Here is a 13182-nt window from a genome sequence, read left to right on the forward strand (position 1 = left end):
TTCAGGGTTGCAATGATGTTTATTTGGAAACCAGCAGCTTCCTCTGTGGTGTCCTGCCATGGGCTCCGTGCTGCAACCATGCACCATGATCTGCATATGGTCAACTGAAGAACATAGATGTTAACCAGCCTTTAGTTGCCATTACTATGAGGTTTTTTTATTGTGTTACTTATATTTTGCCTTGTGCTTTTATAGTCATCCTAGCTGGGAGCCCACTTCTTGGAAAAGCAGCCACAGAACTGAATCATCTTCCCTTATAGACAGTTTGTCTGACTGTGGACTGATGAATATCTAAATTCTCCGAGCTGACTCTGTAACCCTCCAACTTCATTCAAAATAAACAATTCTTAATCCTAAATCTTATAACTGTTTTTTTTTTTCCAATCTGGTTTCATTGATTGGACTCCGATTTGTTAACTCCTGACTCTAGCTCTTGTTGGTGTCAGTTGCTGAGAGGTTCACATACTTTTTCCAGCCTCTGCACTGTTTGAATGATGTGTTCAACAAGGACAAGAACAATATAATGAGTTGTGCGTCATTAGTTAAAATAGACTGATAAATAGATCTGTTCATATTTTGTAACTTAAATGAAGATGTGAACATATTTTTAGACAAATTTATACATACAGTAAAATAACATAAATCCAACGGCTTCACTTTTCCTTGTAGGTGAAAAACTTGCCCTACTTAAAGAAACACCCACCTCAAAAGGCAGATTGTTTGGGCTTTATTAACATAACATCCACCACACTATATTGGTAGTAGCTGGCCCCACCCTCTTCTCTTGACACAATCTAAGGACTTTTAATATATACTGGTACTCTTTTCTTTCAGTTGTGACTTTGTGATTTACAAAGAAGGAAAGTTTTTTTCATTGGTGCAATTTAATCACGTCATTTGGTTGGTAATGAAGTGACAAGTCAGGGTTTCATCCTTTACCAGCATCTAAATAACATCTCTGATGGTAAAATCACAAGACTTGCTATTTTTTATTTATATAACTCTCCAAGATACAGAAACACATTTATTAAAACACTATGTGTTGTATCCTTTTCTTTTGTTTGGGCTGGGCCTTTCCATTATGCAACTGGACTAATGGCCTTTTATATACATGAATTATCCATCCATCCCCAGCTTTGTATAAATGACAGATGAAATCAAAATGAAGAAAAGTCATTTAAACATGTCAGTACATTTCAAAGGTGAGACTTCCTCTCACGGATGTACACAGGGTTTCAGAAATACAAAGGTCCAAAAACTGAGCTCAGGGGATCGAGGGCATTTCCCCCAAAAAAACTTTGATTTCCCTGATTTACATATGTGTCTTTCAAAATGTTTGGAGAGCAAAAATTAGATAGTAATAGCTTTAAAACTATGTCAAATTACAGAAATATGTCTCAAACAATACATAAACACAAGTAAAATGTGTTTTATACAATAATATATTTATACAATAATACTATATTACACCACTATAATTATACTGGCTTTGTGTTTTATATGTATATATATGTATTGTTAAATTGAGCCTATAGGTTTCACTGTAATTACCAAGAAACATATATCTCTGCGATAACTAGGCCTGCATTGTTTGAATGTGATCAGGTCCATTAGTTTATGCTACTGAACAGCAGAGGGACATTTTGCCAATCCTATGCTAGGCACTACAAAAACAAAAAAAAAGCAATAAAATTGGGGAAATATTACCTTAAAAAAGCTAAATTATCTGCCATCAGAGCGGAAAATTGGGAATTTTTTCACCTGCCAATATTTTTAAAACAAGTAAAAAATAAGCTTGAAACAAGTGAAATACTATATAAAAACTGTCTGGTAAGAAGAAATATATTGTCATACAAAAAAAAGGATATTGCCACAATTTAAGATATTTCATTAGATATTATTATTTGCTTTTCTGTGTACCTGCTCTTCCTCTCTTACCACCGTCACCTTCTTTCTTTCTTTTTCTCTCTGTCCTCTCATCTTCGTCGTGTAGCTCTTCTCTTCCCACAGCTTAACTTTGAAGGCAACATCCACACCACTACATTTTCATTTTAAAATGCCTCACTTTGGCTACTTTTCTGACTGGTGTCCACACTACTCCAGAGTTTTTGAGCCCCCGAAAACTTTTGGAAACACTGCTGTCCCAGTTTTAGTTTGAAAACTCAAGGTTTGTGCTGCAGTCTGGACAGGAGAACTTTGGAAACAATGACGCCCACATTCCCCTCCTGACTGGGTCTTATCAGTCACGACTACAACTGCTGAATGCAGCATGGAAAACAAAAAGCACAGAAAATGAAATGAAGTCGGTTAGTGAAATGAAAGTTTTACTGACCTTGTTGTCTTTGCTAGCAGCTGCTAGCTGCTTCTTTGAATGAACAATTTCAAGTCAGATAATGATCACTATCAAATATGCTAAAGTATAGCAAACATATTGTAACAGTGATATCACGTAACTACTATCAAAATAACTTTTGGTTTATGAGTCAACAGTCTGCCGTCAGGTTAAATGTCAGGGTCTTCGTTGCTAACTATTTAGGCAACACTTGGACACAGGTGCAGAATACGATCCCGTCTACCACAAATTACATTACTTTATTCAAATTCTATCATCACAATGATGAACCTCACATGTCTGCCCTCCAACCTTTTACAGGACAGTTTAATATGTCCAACAGTATTAACTAGCTGTCATGCTGCTGTTTCTGTGGTGATGCATAACAGTGCTAAAGCACTTCTTGAATAATTGGAGGGTCATACAGCGTCTGTGTCTCTCTCTCTCTCTCTCTCCATTCTCTCCATGTACTGTGGTGTAGCAGTGAATTGAGCTACGCCAGCAGTTTGCCTGGAAGGAGGGAGGAGAGAAAGACTGTTTTATCTTAAGGAGGATTAAATGATTAGGGAGGGAAAAGAGGTAAAGGAAAACAAGTGCACTAAATCCTGGGTTTGGTTCAAATTAGTTTAACTCAAGAGTGCTGTTGCAAGGCATGGTGAGGTGGTGCAGTGTCAGCAGCCTCGACAGAACAATTTAGCAGTAAACCCAAAAATACTCCTCCACTGAACTGGGGAATGTTTGTTTGGGAAAACCAAAACCTAGAGCCATCCTCCTCTCTTCGTGGTGCAGTGGAGTTTTACAGTAACCACATTTCAATCCTGATTTATACTTTGTCCCTCACTCATGCGTCCCCCCCCCTCAGGCTGATAAGAAGTCCACAGTAGGTCTATAAAACGTCAATCCCATGGTGTGATATAGGGCTGGCTGTGCTGTCAGCCATCGCAGAGGATTACTGGCAGAGTTGTGAGTTTTCTGGTAGCCGGCAGCAGCCAAACGAGGAGAAGAAGGAGGAGGAGGAAATGGAAGTGGAGAAGCTGCAGAGGTCTTTTGCCAGGTCACATCACACCATGCCACTGAAATGTGATCTGTAGGTCTCACTTGAAGGAGCACAGCCCTGATTAAACAGACTTTTAAAGTGACAGAGTGTGTGAGAATCAGATGAGAATGAAATCAGGCAATCAGGTGCCCACTAACTAAAAGACATAAAAATAGAGAGTCGCTGCACACGCTGGTCTGGATAAATCATTGTGACTTGTGCTAAAATGTGCAGTGATTTTTTTTTCCTCTTGGTTATATTAGAAAATATGGGTCAGGTAACACAGATTTTTGCACTCAGGGGAGGGGATGTGTGAGTAAAAAAAAATGTAATATGGAACAGACGGCTATCTTCTGTGTACAGTATTGAAGCCTGAGCCAACCAACTGGACACTTTCCAGATTTCATGAAAAAGCAGTAGGTGAGCTGAATCCCTCCCAATGAGACTGTTTTAGTAAACAATGTCCTGACATGATGTCTATATTTGGAGACAGAACTCTACCCAGTGTTAGATTTTATACACATTGGGATGCATTAGAATTGGGAATATAATAAAGATATTTTGTGTAATCTGATGTTCCCAGCAAAGTGCCCTCTCGAGGGAGAACATAATAAAACCCTCAATACTCCAGAAGAGATAAGTTTGCCTGAGAAAGTAAAGGTGTTGTTGAGTTGTTGTGACATTGCTACAGAAGGAGAGTTAAAATAGGGCACATTTCACTGTGTGAGCTCAGCAAAGAAACTGTTGCTGCTTCTCACCAGGAGCCTTCATCAAATATGAAGTTCTGAATTGTCAGAAATGCTGTATGAGTTCTTTTTTTTTTTCTTTTTTAGCTTTTTTTCATTCTGTCCTTATTTTTTATCACCGATTCAATGACGTAGAATTAGGTGGCAAAAACCAATGTGTTGAGTTTGTGTGCATGTATTTGTAAACGCACGCAGATGTGTGTGTTATGTGTGTGAGCATGAGTGAGGGTGTACACGTGTGCGTGTTTTTCATTAGGAATCTGTTTGATTTAATGGCAGTTTTTGGCTGCGCTCCACTGCTACTGCAGACGTCAACAGCCTGGCCAGCTAGCTGAGAAGGATGGGATGGGATGGGACTGGGGGGTGGGGGTGGATCGTGAAGAGAGCAGATGGAAGTACAGAGAGATGGAAAGTTAGAGGTAGGAAAGAAGGAAAAGACTGGTGACATGATGGAGAGGTTAGCAGAGACATGGATGGATGGAGAAATGAGAGGGAGAGGGAGAGATGTAGGAGGAGGGACTGAAATAGTGAAGAGTGATGGGCAGAGCTGCAGGAAGCCAGAGAGAGACAGGGAGAGAGTATGAATAGAGGGAAAAAAAATTACAGCTTTGCCAGAAAAATAACGGTAATCATATATCAAATATAGACAGAAGGCAATAAAGAAAATATGCACTACCAGTTAAACCAGGACGACAGACTTTTTGGCTTACTGTTGAGGCTGTGGATAAAAAATATTATGTGGAACCCCAATAAACAATTAGGAGTCAACACATTCCTCCTAAGATAGCATTGACTCTTCCTGCAAAATATGTATTATCATCAACATTCAACCTGAATACTTCACAAATTCTGTTAGATTTAAAAATGTGCCTTTTCATCCTTTTAGGATCTCATAAAAACATACTTTTCAAACTCATGGACTATTAACCTGCAGTCTTCTCTGTGTTTGATATGCATCATCTGAGCTCCCATAACTAAAGGTTGTAATGATTTTGATTTGGCAGCCTTATAGTTTGGGAAATAAGCTCATCTGCTGTCGTACTGAGAGTTGTATGAGAAGATCAATACCGCTCCGACATCTGTACAGTAGATGCATATCAGCTTGACTTAGCATAAAGTCTGGAAGAAGGGGAAACAGTCAGCCTACAGGTCTGTGCTAAGGCTGGATATCTTGTTTGCTTAATCTGTACAAAAAGATATCATTAAAAAAAAAGTATGTGTAAAAGTTGTTGCTTTATGTGGGCTTACGTGCTGGACCTCATCTTGTCTTGGACCAGTTGCCAGGCAACCAGCGCAGACTCAAGACATATGAATGGTATCAATCTTCCCATCTAACTCTCAGCAAGAAAGTTAATAATTGTATTTCCTAAAATGTTGAACTATTTCTTTATTGCGTCCTGGAGACGAGACAATGTTACTGGTTTAGTTTTTTTTGTTTTGGGTTTTTTTTAAGTTTCAGTTGTGTAATTGAAAATATATTTTTTACCTTAATGCTTAATGGTTTAAATGGGCTGTTTGTAAGTTTTCTCTGCCACCCAAGAAGAGCTTCAGCTATCACTGCCCTTGTAATACAAGAGGTTATAATACGACCTCTGAGCAGCGCTACGTCTTCAGGTCGGATTGGAGTCTACAGTAAATCATTATCTGAGAATGATGACACAGGCTGGAACAGGCCGGGGCTAGCTGGTTAGCTTGCTAACTTCAGTAGAAGAAAAAAATGATTAACATTGGCGTTTCTTTCCATCGCCGGGGACAGCTCTTAGTGAGTAGAGGAATGAAGTTTGATGCTGAACTCGCAGCCCTTCATCTGGACTGGTAAGTAAACAGCTGTTAATGCTAACGTTGGCTATGTTGTGATAGCAAAACTTACAAATAGCTCTTTAAGGTAACTGAATACTCCAGAAGCAGGCTGTCTATTTGCTTTTCCACAAAATACAACCTTTCAGTTCTGACCACCACTTCAGGACTGAATGCACACCTCACAGCACAACCAACACCCATTACCTCCATAACAGCCTGGTGTAGTCACCAGTGACCTCCGCCAAACTCGCACATTCTCACACAATCTTCTAAAATAAAGCAGTGATATATGTGTCCTCCGCAGACAAACAGGTATGTGTGGGCTGACAGTTGACAGCGCGGCACTGTAACCCCATGTGGCAGGTTGCAGAGTTAAAGACAGCAATGAGCCAGCTAAGTCCCCAGCAGGAGGGCAGTCTTTATTGAAGCCAATAGTCGGGCTGTCTCTGGAGAAAAGCTGTTATTAGCATAACCCCGTGGGGGTTTCTGCTACAGGTAACTCAAGGGAAAAGAGAAAAAGAGGAAGAGGAGAGACCACTGAGTTGGGAGTTTGAGCAGCAGATGAGCAGAACAACTTGTTGTAGTTCCAAAGGTATTGACGACAATGATAGTGACGGTGATAATGGTGATGCTATAGATGACGACAATGATCACAGTGATTGTCTGGAAGGCTATGATGACATGACTAAGCAGTGATAATTATGATAATGGTAATGGCATTTTAAACAGCAGCAGTGATGTCAACAGTGGTGACCTTTGAATGACTGTGTATACAAGTGTGTTTCATAGAGAAATGGCTGATCTGTAAAACTAAACAATTTCAGACACTGTGGTGTCAGTGTAGCGTCTTCTCTGTCATCTCTTTTTCAGACTGGACTTTGAGAATGTGAGTGCTGTTGTCAGGCCATAGATGGAAATATAATGTTGTGCCTAAGCCATAAGCTGTTGGCTCCTTCCTCCCACCCTGCAATTGAAGCTCCAGTCGTATTCATGGTGGCTTGACAGCCACACACAATAGACACGGTAATGGTTGGGTACATACTGACACACACATGCACTCACAAAATAGAAACGTATACAGACTTACACTGAGACCACAGGCTTTCAGCGAACCACAACATAAAGATCATCATTTAGACTCTTGCCTTCTCCTCCACAGGAAACTGCAGACACTGATTATATGCTATTTGTTTGTGTGTGTGTGTGTGTGTTTGTGAGAGAGAGAGAGAGAGAGAGAGACAGAAAGAGAGAGAGAGCAGAGAAGAATTCATGGATGAAATTTGACAATTCAAAACATTTCTAATTTTACTACCTCTTCTCCGTCAATTCCTGTATCCCCAACAACATGTATTTAATATGCAGTAATATAGATTCATGGGCCAGTGTTTTTCTTTCCAAATGTAATCAATCTGAACAATAACTCGCAATAAAATGAAATGGTTTGACAAGCAGTCGTGTTTACATTTCAAATACATATCACTTGCAAGAGAAGAAGCTGTGTTAACCTCTGTGCTATTGTACTTAAGTAACAGTTTTATTAAAATAACACTGTAGTTCTTGAGCAGAGGATGAGCCTTCTGTTTATGATAACATCTCCTATTATAGATGGCTCTCCTGAGGAACATGCATGGCTCTGAAAAAGGTAGCGAGTGATCATGAATTTCAAGAGTAACGAGTCTTCTCGGAAGGGCACCTTCTCATAATTCAATTTTGAAAGCATGTGCAGAAAGATGTATGCTTGATTATGCTTGAAAAATCATGAAAAAATCTTGAAAAATTATCATGAAAAAAGTCATTGTAAAATCTGCTTTAATTAAATATAAATTAAAAACAATTGCTGACATGACAAGTTTTCTTTTGCTGAATAAAATGTTAATATTTGACCCACTTTTTGGAGGGAGCTTGTTGATTCAGACTCAGGTGTTTACATGAGACGTTTAACCTCTGATAAATGTCTATTGTGATCACTAGTGGAACAAAAAGCTCCATGTAGAGACAACTAATGGTGCAAACCTTGCTTTTGTTCACAAATTCCTGGTCTCCTCTACACATTTAGAAAAGTATGTATCAGTTCCTCAAATTCATATCACACTTAAATGTGTATCCTCTCAATCAGGAGTGAGTGAGTCAGTATTACAACCATTGAAATTATTCCATTCCTTGCTATAGAAAGCAAAACAGAAAACAAATTGTCAAAGACATATTTATTAATATCACAGAGTTTCAGAAATAAGAAAATCCTGGAACACAGATAATTGAGTTAAAAAAGCTGCATGTTTTGAAACAATGAAGTGAAATCTTGTTGGAAGGAGATAATACTGCTTTGGAGTGAAACTGTTTGACAGAGATGTACAAGATAAGAGAAAAATGTTACCATTACCTACTGATACCCAGCTCTTGTGCCATTAATAGAAACTGCACATAGTGCTGTCACATGCTTGAACTGTTTATTTCCATCAGTACAGGATATCTCAGTGACGGGCCGATATTTAAAGTTGACATCTGATGAAACTGTTGACACATTCAGCTATTACTGTAGCACAACAGAGGGTTGTAGCTTTTATAGCTTTGCTGTTGGGAATTTACAGTAATCATTTGTGATCACGATCACATGAAAAATATGTATATCACTGTGGAGTTAATAATTTATATTATTTTCTCGTGGTATTTGTAATAGGGCTGTAGGATAGAGACACAGAATAGAGTCAAATAGAGGAAGGAATACCAGCACTCTTCAGCAAAATGTGTCAGCTGCAAATTAGCCCAAAAAGCAAACGGCTGTCAGATGGGAGTCCCCAGCCAAATGTTATCTATGTGATGCTTCTTGATACAATACAGATCTATTTTGTGTGATGAGGTTTAAGAGTCTCCTCACAAAGGAATATAGATTTAAGTCAATATGGAGTCAGAGAGTTTGACTTGAGAAAATAAATCTTGATTATAGCTATAGCTATAAAGCACTAGACTAGCAATCATTTGCAGTTGTACTCTCCTGGTTGAGATCCTGCTGACAAAAACAGGTTGGGTATATACTGTCAGTCCAACTTTCTAGGACATAAACATAGATCTGTATTTAGTAATGTACTGTGTAATGTAATACCAAGCTTTGTTTTCAACACAATTTTTGTTTGTTTGTTTGTTTTCTTGATACCACAGTCACTAAAAGAAAAGTTACCTGACAACCTCAAGACTTAGTCAAAACCAGCCAAGAAATGATCCACCACATAACATCCCATAAACCACAATATCCTGTTTTTACACTTGGCTAGCTGTTTCCCCCTTTTTTCAGTCTTTATGCTGAGCTATGTATCACTGTAGCTATATATATATATATATATATATATTTTTAAACTTTTTAAACTTTTTTATTTATTTCACATACACAAACATACATGACATACAATGCACATGGAGATGCACACACAGTTCCACCCACCATAATTAGCAAAAATTCAGAAAATAAAAGATAGGTGATTAGAGCACTGACATTTCCTGTGTAAGTGGTGACCATCTTTTAGCAAACCTGTCTCCATAATAAAGATCTTTTTTACCCTGTCTCGCCATTGCGCTGTATTAGGAGACTGCGGCTTCAACCAGGAAATAGTTCTCTTTTTTTTTTTTTTTGGTATCAAGAGCAGAATTCTCAGTAAATAGATCAAACCCAATCCATCCTATTTTCACGGAGTATACCCAGTATGCGGAGTCCTGGATCTAAGTCAGTGCTGATATCCAAAATCTGTTTGATCTCTTTTTGCACACATTACCAGAATTCTAAGATCTTACATGTGTGAAGTCTCCGACCATGCCGCAAACCTCCAACACAGTGTGGATGTGTTACTATATTTTGAGGCGATAGATGGAGTGACAGTAGCTATATATTTAACTTACAGACGTAATAATGGGACCAATCTTCTCATCTAGCTCTCATCAAGAAAGCAAATTAGTGCATTTCCCAAAATGTTAAACTGTCCCTTTAATGGAGCTATGTGTAAGTTTTGCTACTGCTACGTAGCCACCATTAGCATTGACAGCTGCTTACTTACCAGTCTTGGCAAGAGCCTTAGCCATCGTTGTTTACAAGATGCTATAATACGCCCTCTGAGCAGCGATAGTTCATCAGGGGAGCCTGAAAGGTAGAGTTACTCACTATCAAAAAGTGAAGATACAGTCCGATCAGGCCAGGGTTAGCTGGTTAGTATGCTAAGTTCAATAGAAGAAAAAAAGTGATAAAAAAATATAAGCAAAACAAGAGGGTTGCTTTCAACCAGTGGAGGCAGCTCTTGGTGAGTAAAGGAATGAAGTTTGATGCTGAACTTGCAATGTTTCTTTTAGACTTATTAGTAAACATCTGTTAATGCTAATGTTGGATAGGTAGCAATGGCAAAACTTACAAATAACTCATTAAATATGTGTATATTAGCTTAGCACCACTGGTTTTGTGTAATTTGTGATTCTTATGTATATGCAAGTCACTACTATAATCCCTTTCTTGCTATTTATTCCTGTTCACCTACATGTCACTCCTGTCTTCTGAGTACTAACAGTGGACTCTGTCAACTTGACTTCCCAACGTGGTTTGATGTTGCTATTCAACCCTTACTCTTTTAGTCTCTTTTCTTCTCCATCACCCCTCACCTCCTTCCTGCTAACAGTGTGTTTGCCCATAGAGGAGGACTGAAATAGATGCTGCACCAGCCAAACTATACTAAGAGGACATGTGATTCAACGTGCTCAGAATAAGGACATGAGTCAACAACACTGTTCCTAATGTGAGGGGACAGAGAAGAGAGAAGAGAAGAGATATGAGTTGGTCAAGTACGTGTGTGTTGCTCAGTTTTTTGTCATCTCATCATATGTTGTATTTTCTGGTATGTAATTGTGTAATCTTATGATATTGTATATAATGTCGGATGGTTTTATGAGTATGTTCTGATGGCTTGTCATACAAGACAGGATCCCTGGAGGCTGATATAGATTTCCATTTGAGCAGTTGGTTTGCTTCTCTCATGTAAACAACTTCCATGCCAAGAGGACTTTTGAAGTGTTTCACAAATGTAAAAAAAAAATAAGGAGGCATCTGTCTGTGTCACCTTATTTGCTCAAGTGTGTAACATGAGTTGTCACCTGATCTCGTTCCAAAGCCATCTTGAAAGACCGAGATAGGCTTACTGCTGATCTTTGAGAAAGCAACCTCTGTGTCTGGAGCAGATTTCATGAGGCATTGCACAACATTCTCCCAAAAAGCAGGTCAACCTCATCTGAGACCAGATCAGCGAAGATACACCACACCCACCTTCTTGCTCGTCAGTTCAGGTCTCCTTTTCCAGCCACCCATAGGTCAGCAGGGCTTAAAGATAGTAACTCACAAATCACCAGCCATCTTATTGTCAGAGAGGCTGAAACACTGGACTGGGGTATAAAAAGATACAGCACAGGGATTGGCTTGCTCCCAATTTTTCTAATACACAGTGAACAGGCGGACAAAGGTGCGCACACAACCACCCACAAAAACACAGACATACAAACACTCATAAACAACATTTTCTCAAGTGCGCTGTCTCTCTCTCATCCCTCTTCCTATCTCTCTCTCACACATACACACACATTCCCTCTTGCTGTGTGTGTCCACTCTCACTTTCCTTTTTTCTGTCTTTTCTCCGCTGTGGTCAGGATAAGTTTTGGTTTGAGGCCTCAGAGGAATCCAAGGGAATAAATGTAAGCAGACAGTGTCTCCTCAGAGGTTGGATGTGGGCTGTTGGACACAATCAGCCTTATGCAAACTCACTAACACACATACACTGGGAAGATAAAAACATGCATGGGTCCCTGTGCATGCATGTGAAAGTCATTGTTGTTGTTGTCTGTTGTGTGAGTCAGCTCTCATGCACGAGCTCACTGTCAGTCTGTCTTTCTTGTACATCAGCCATGGCCACTGCTGGTGAACAGCTGTGTGGCATGAAAGTAGGCCTCAGCTTCCAGTTTTCCATTATCATCACACTATATCATGTGCAATGTAAAATGAGTGCCAGAGTAAAGAGCACAATTATAGTATTATCATGTCTGTATGGATCGTGTTCACCATATATAGGATACATATATCGTGGCCACAAAGTCTTAACTTTAATGCTGTTCATTTCCTCTTGCATACCAGTCAATGTTGGTTTCTTTTAGCCATGACTGTTAACCATAAGCATGTGGTTATTATTGTAAAATTATGTTGAAGGTCCCCTAACCATAACAAAGTAGTAATAACCAAAACGATGATGTTTCCCTAAACTTAACCACAGCAATGTGGTGGTCATATTTTATTTATTCGACAGCAGTGTCATCTTCCTGTGTCAGTTCAGGAAACACTTTCATGTGTCCTTCTGGAGGGACAAATTTTGACATTTTAAATTGGAGGAGTTGTTTTGAAAAAGGTAGTGTGCACATGTGCATAACCAGGAGAGGAACACTGTGGAAGTGCACATGCACAGTATGAGACATAATGCCTGCTTGTGGGAATAAATCCAAAGTCAGACTATAACTGCAACTGAACTCAAAATAAATTTCCCCTGCTTGTGAACCATTTTGTAAAATGTTGACACATGCTCACAGTAAGGTAATTCTGCAAAGTCTCCATGTGTTGACACGCCAAATGCCCTATAAAAGGGTGTTATAAGAAATTAATAAACTGTAAAAATGCTGGGAGAAATCATATTGCTGACCAGCTGCAACTAAACGTGATCATCTCTTGTTGTCTCAACTTAAATTTCTCTCAATAACCCAGTTTCTCTTGTGAGTATAGTCAGTGACTGAGCAACATAGCACCTGCTGCCACATCAATCTTTTCACCATCTACACCCATCAGATTTTGGGAACACATATTTCACCACCTCCCCCACTCGGCTACTATTCACTCTGTGCCCTCTGTCATGAGCCTCGCCTCTTTCTTGCCGTTTGTCTCTCTCTTTCTCTTTTGCTCTCTTTCTCTCTCTCTTTCTCAAATGACATGCTGTGCCAAGTGTAAGTGATTCAGCTGACTCACAAGCAGTGTGGGTTGCCAACCACCACCCATCTCACTCCAATACACACACACAGACACACACACACACACACACACTCAAATACAGAGGTAGAATACAGAACAAGGCAGAGACAAAGACTGATGAAAAAGAGAGCTGGAAGGATGGAAGAAAAATACTTCTGTTAGACTACATATAAATTCCTATTTTAGCCCAGCAATCACTCAGTATGAAACAAGTCAAAGAATTTATATGAATATACAA

The 13182-nt window shown here is 39.2% G+C and overlaps 1 long non-coding RNA gene across 1 annotated transcript; it reads left to right on the plus strand.

Moving 5' to 3' along the window:
• Window positions 1-9948: 9948 nt before the first annotated feature.
• On the plus strand, window positions 9949-10988 carry LOC139608803 (uncharacterized). The gene is made up of 2 exons (XR_011685099.1): window positions 9949-10197; window positions 10567-10988. It is a non-coding gene; the product is annotated as an uncharacterized lncRNA (long non-coding RNA).
• Window positions 10989-13182: the final 2194 nt, after the last annotated feature.

This window comes from Trachinotus anak, unplaced genomic scaffold, assembly GCF_046630095.1.
Source record: "Trachinotus anak isolate AG129_WGS33_773 ecotype Australia unplaced genomic scaffold, CSIRO_AGI_Tana_v1 ptg000003l, whole genome shotgun sequence".
NCBI classification, from domain to species: domain Eukaryota; kingdom Metazoa; phylum Chordata; class Actinopteri; order Carangiformes; family Carangidae; genus Trachinotus; species Trachinotus anak.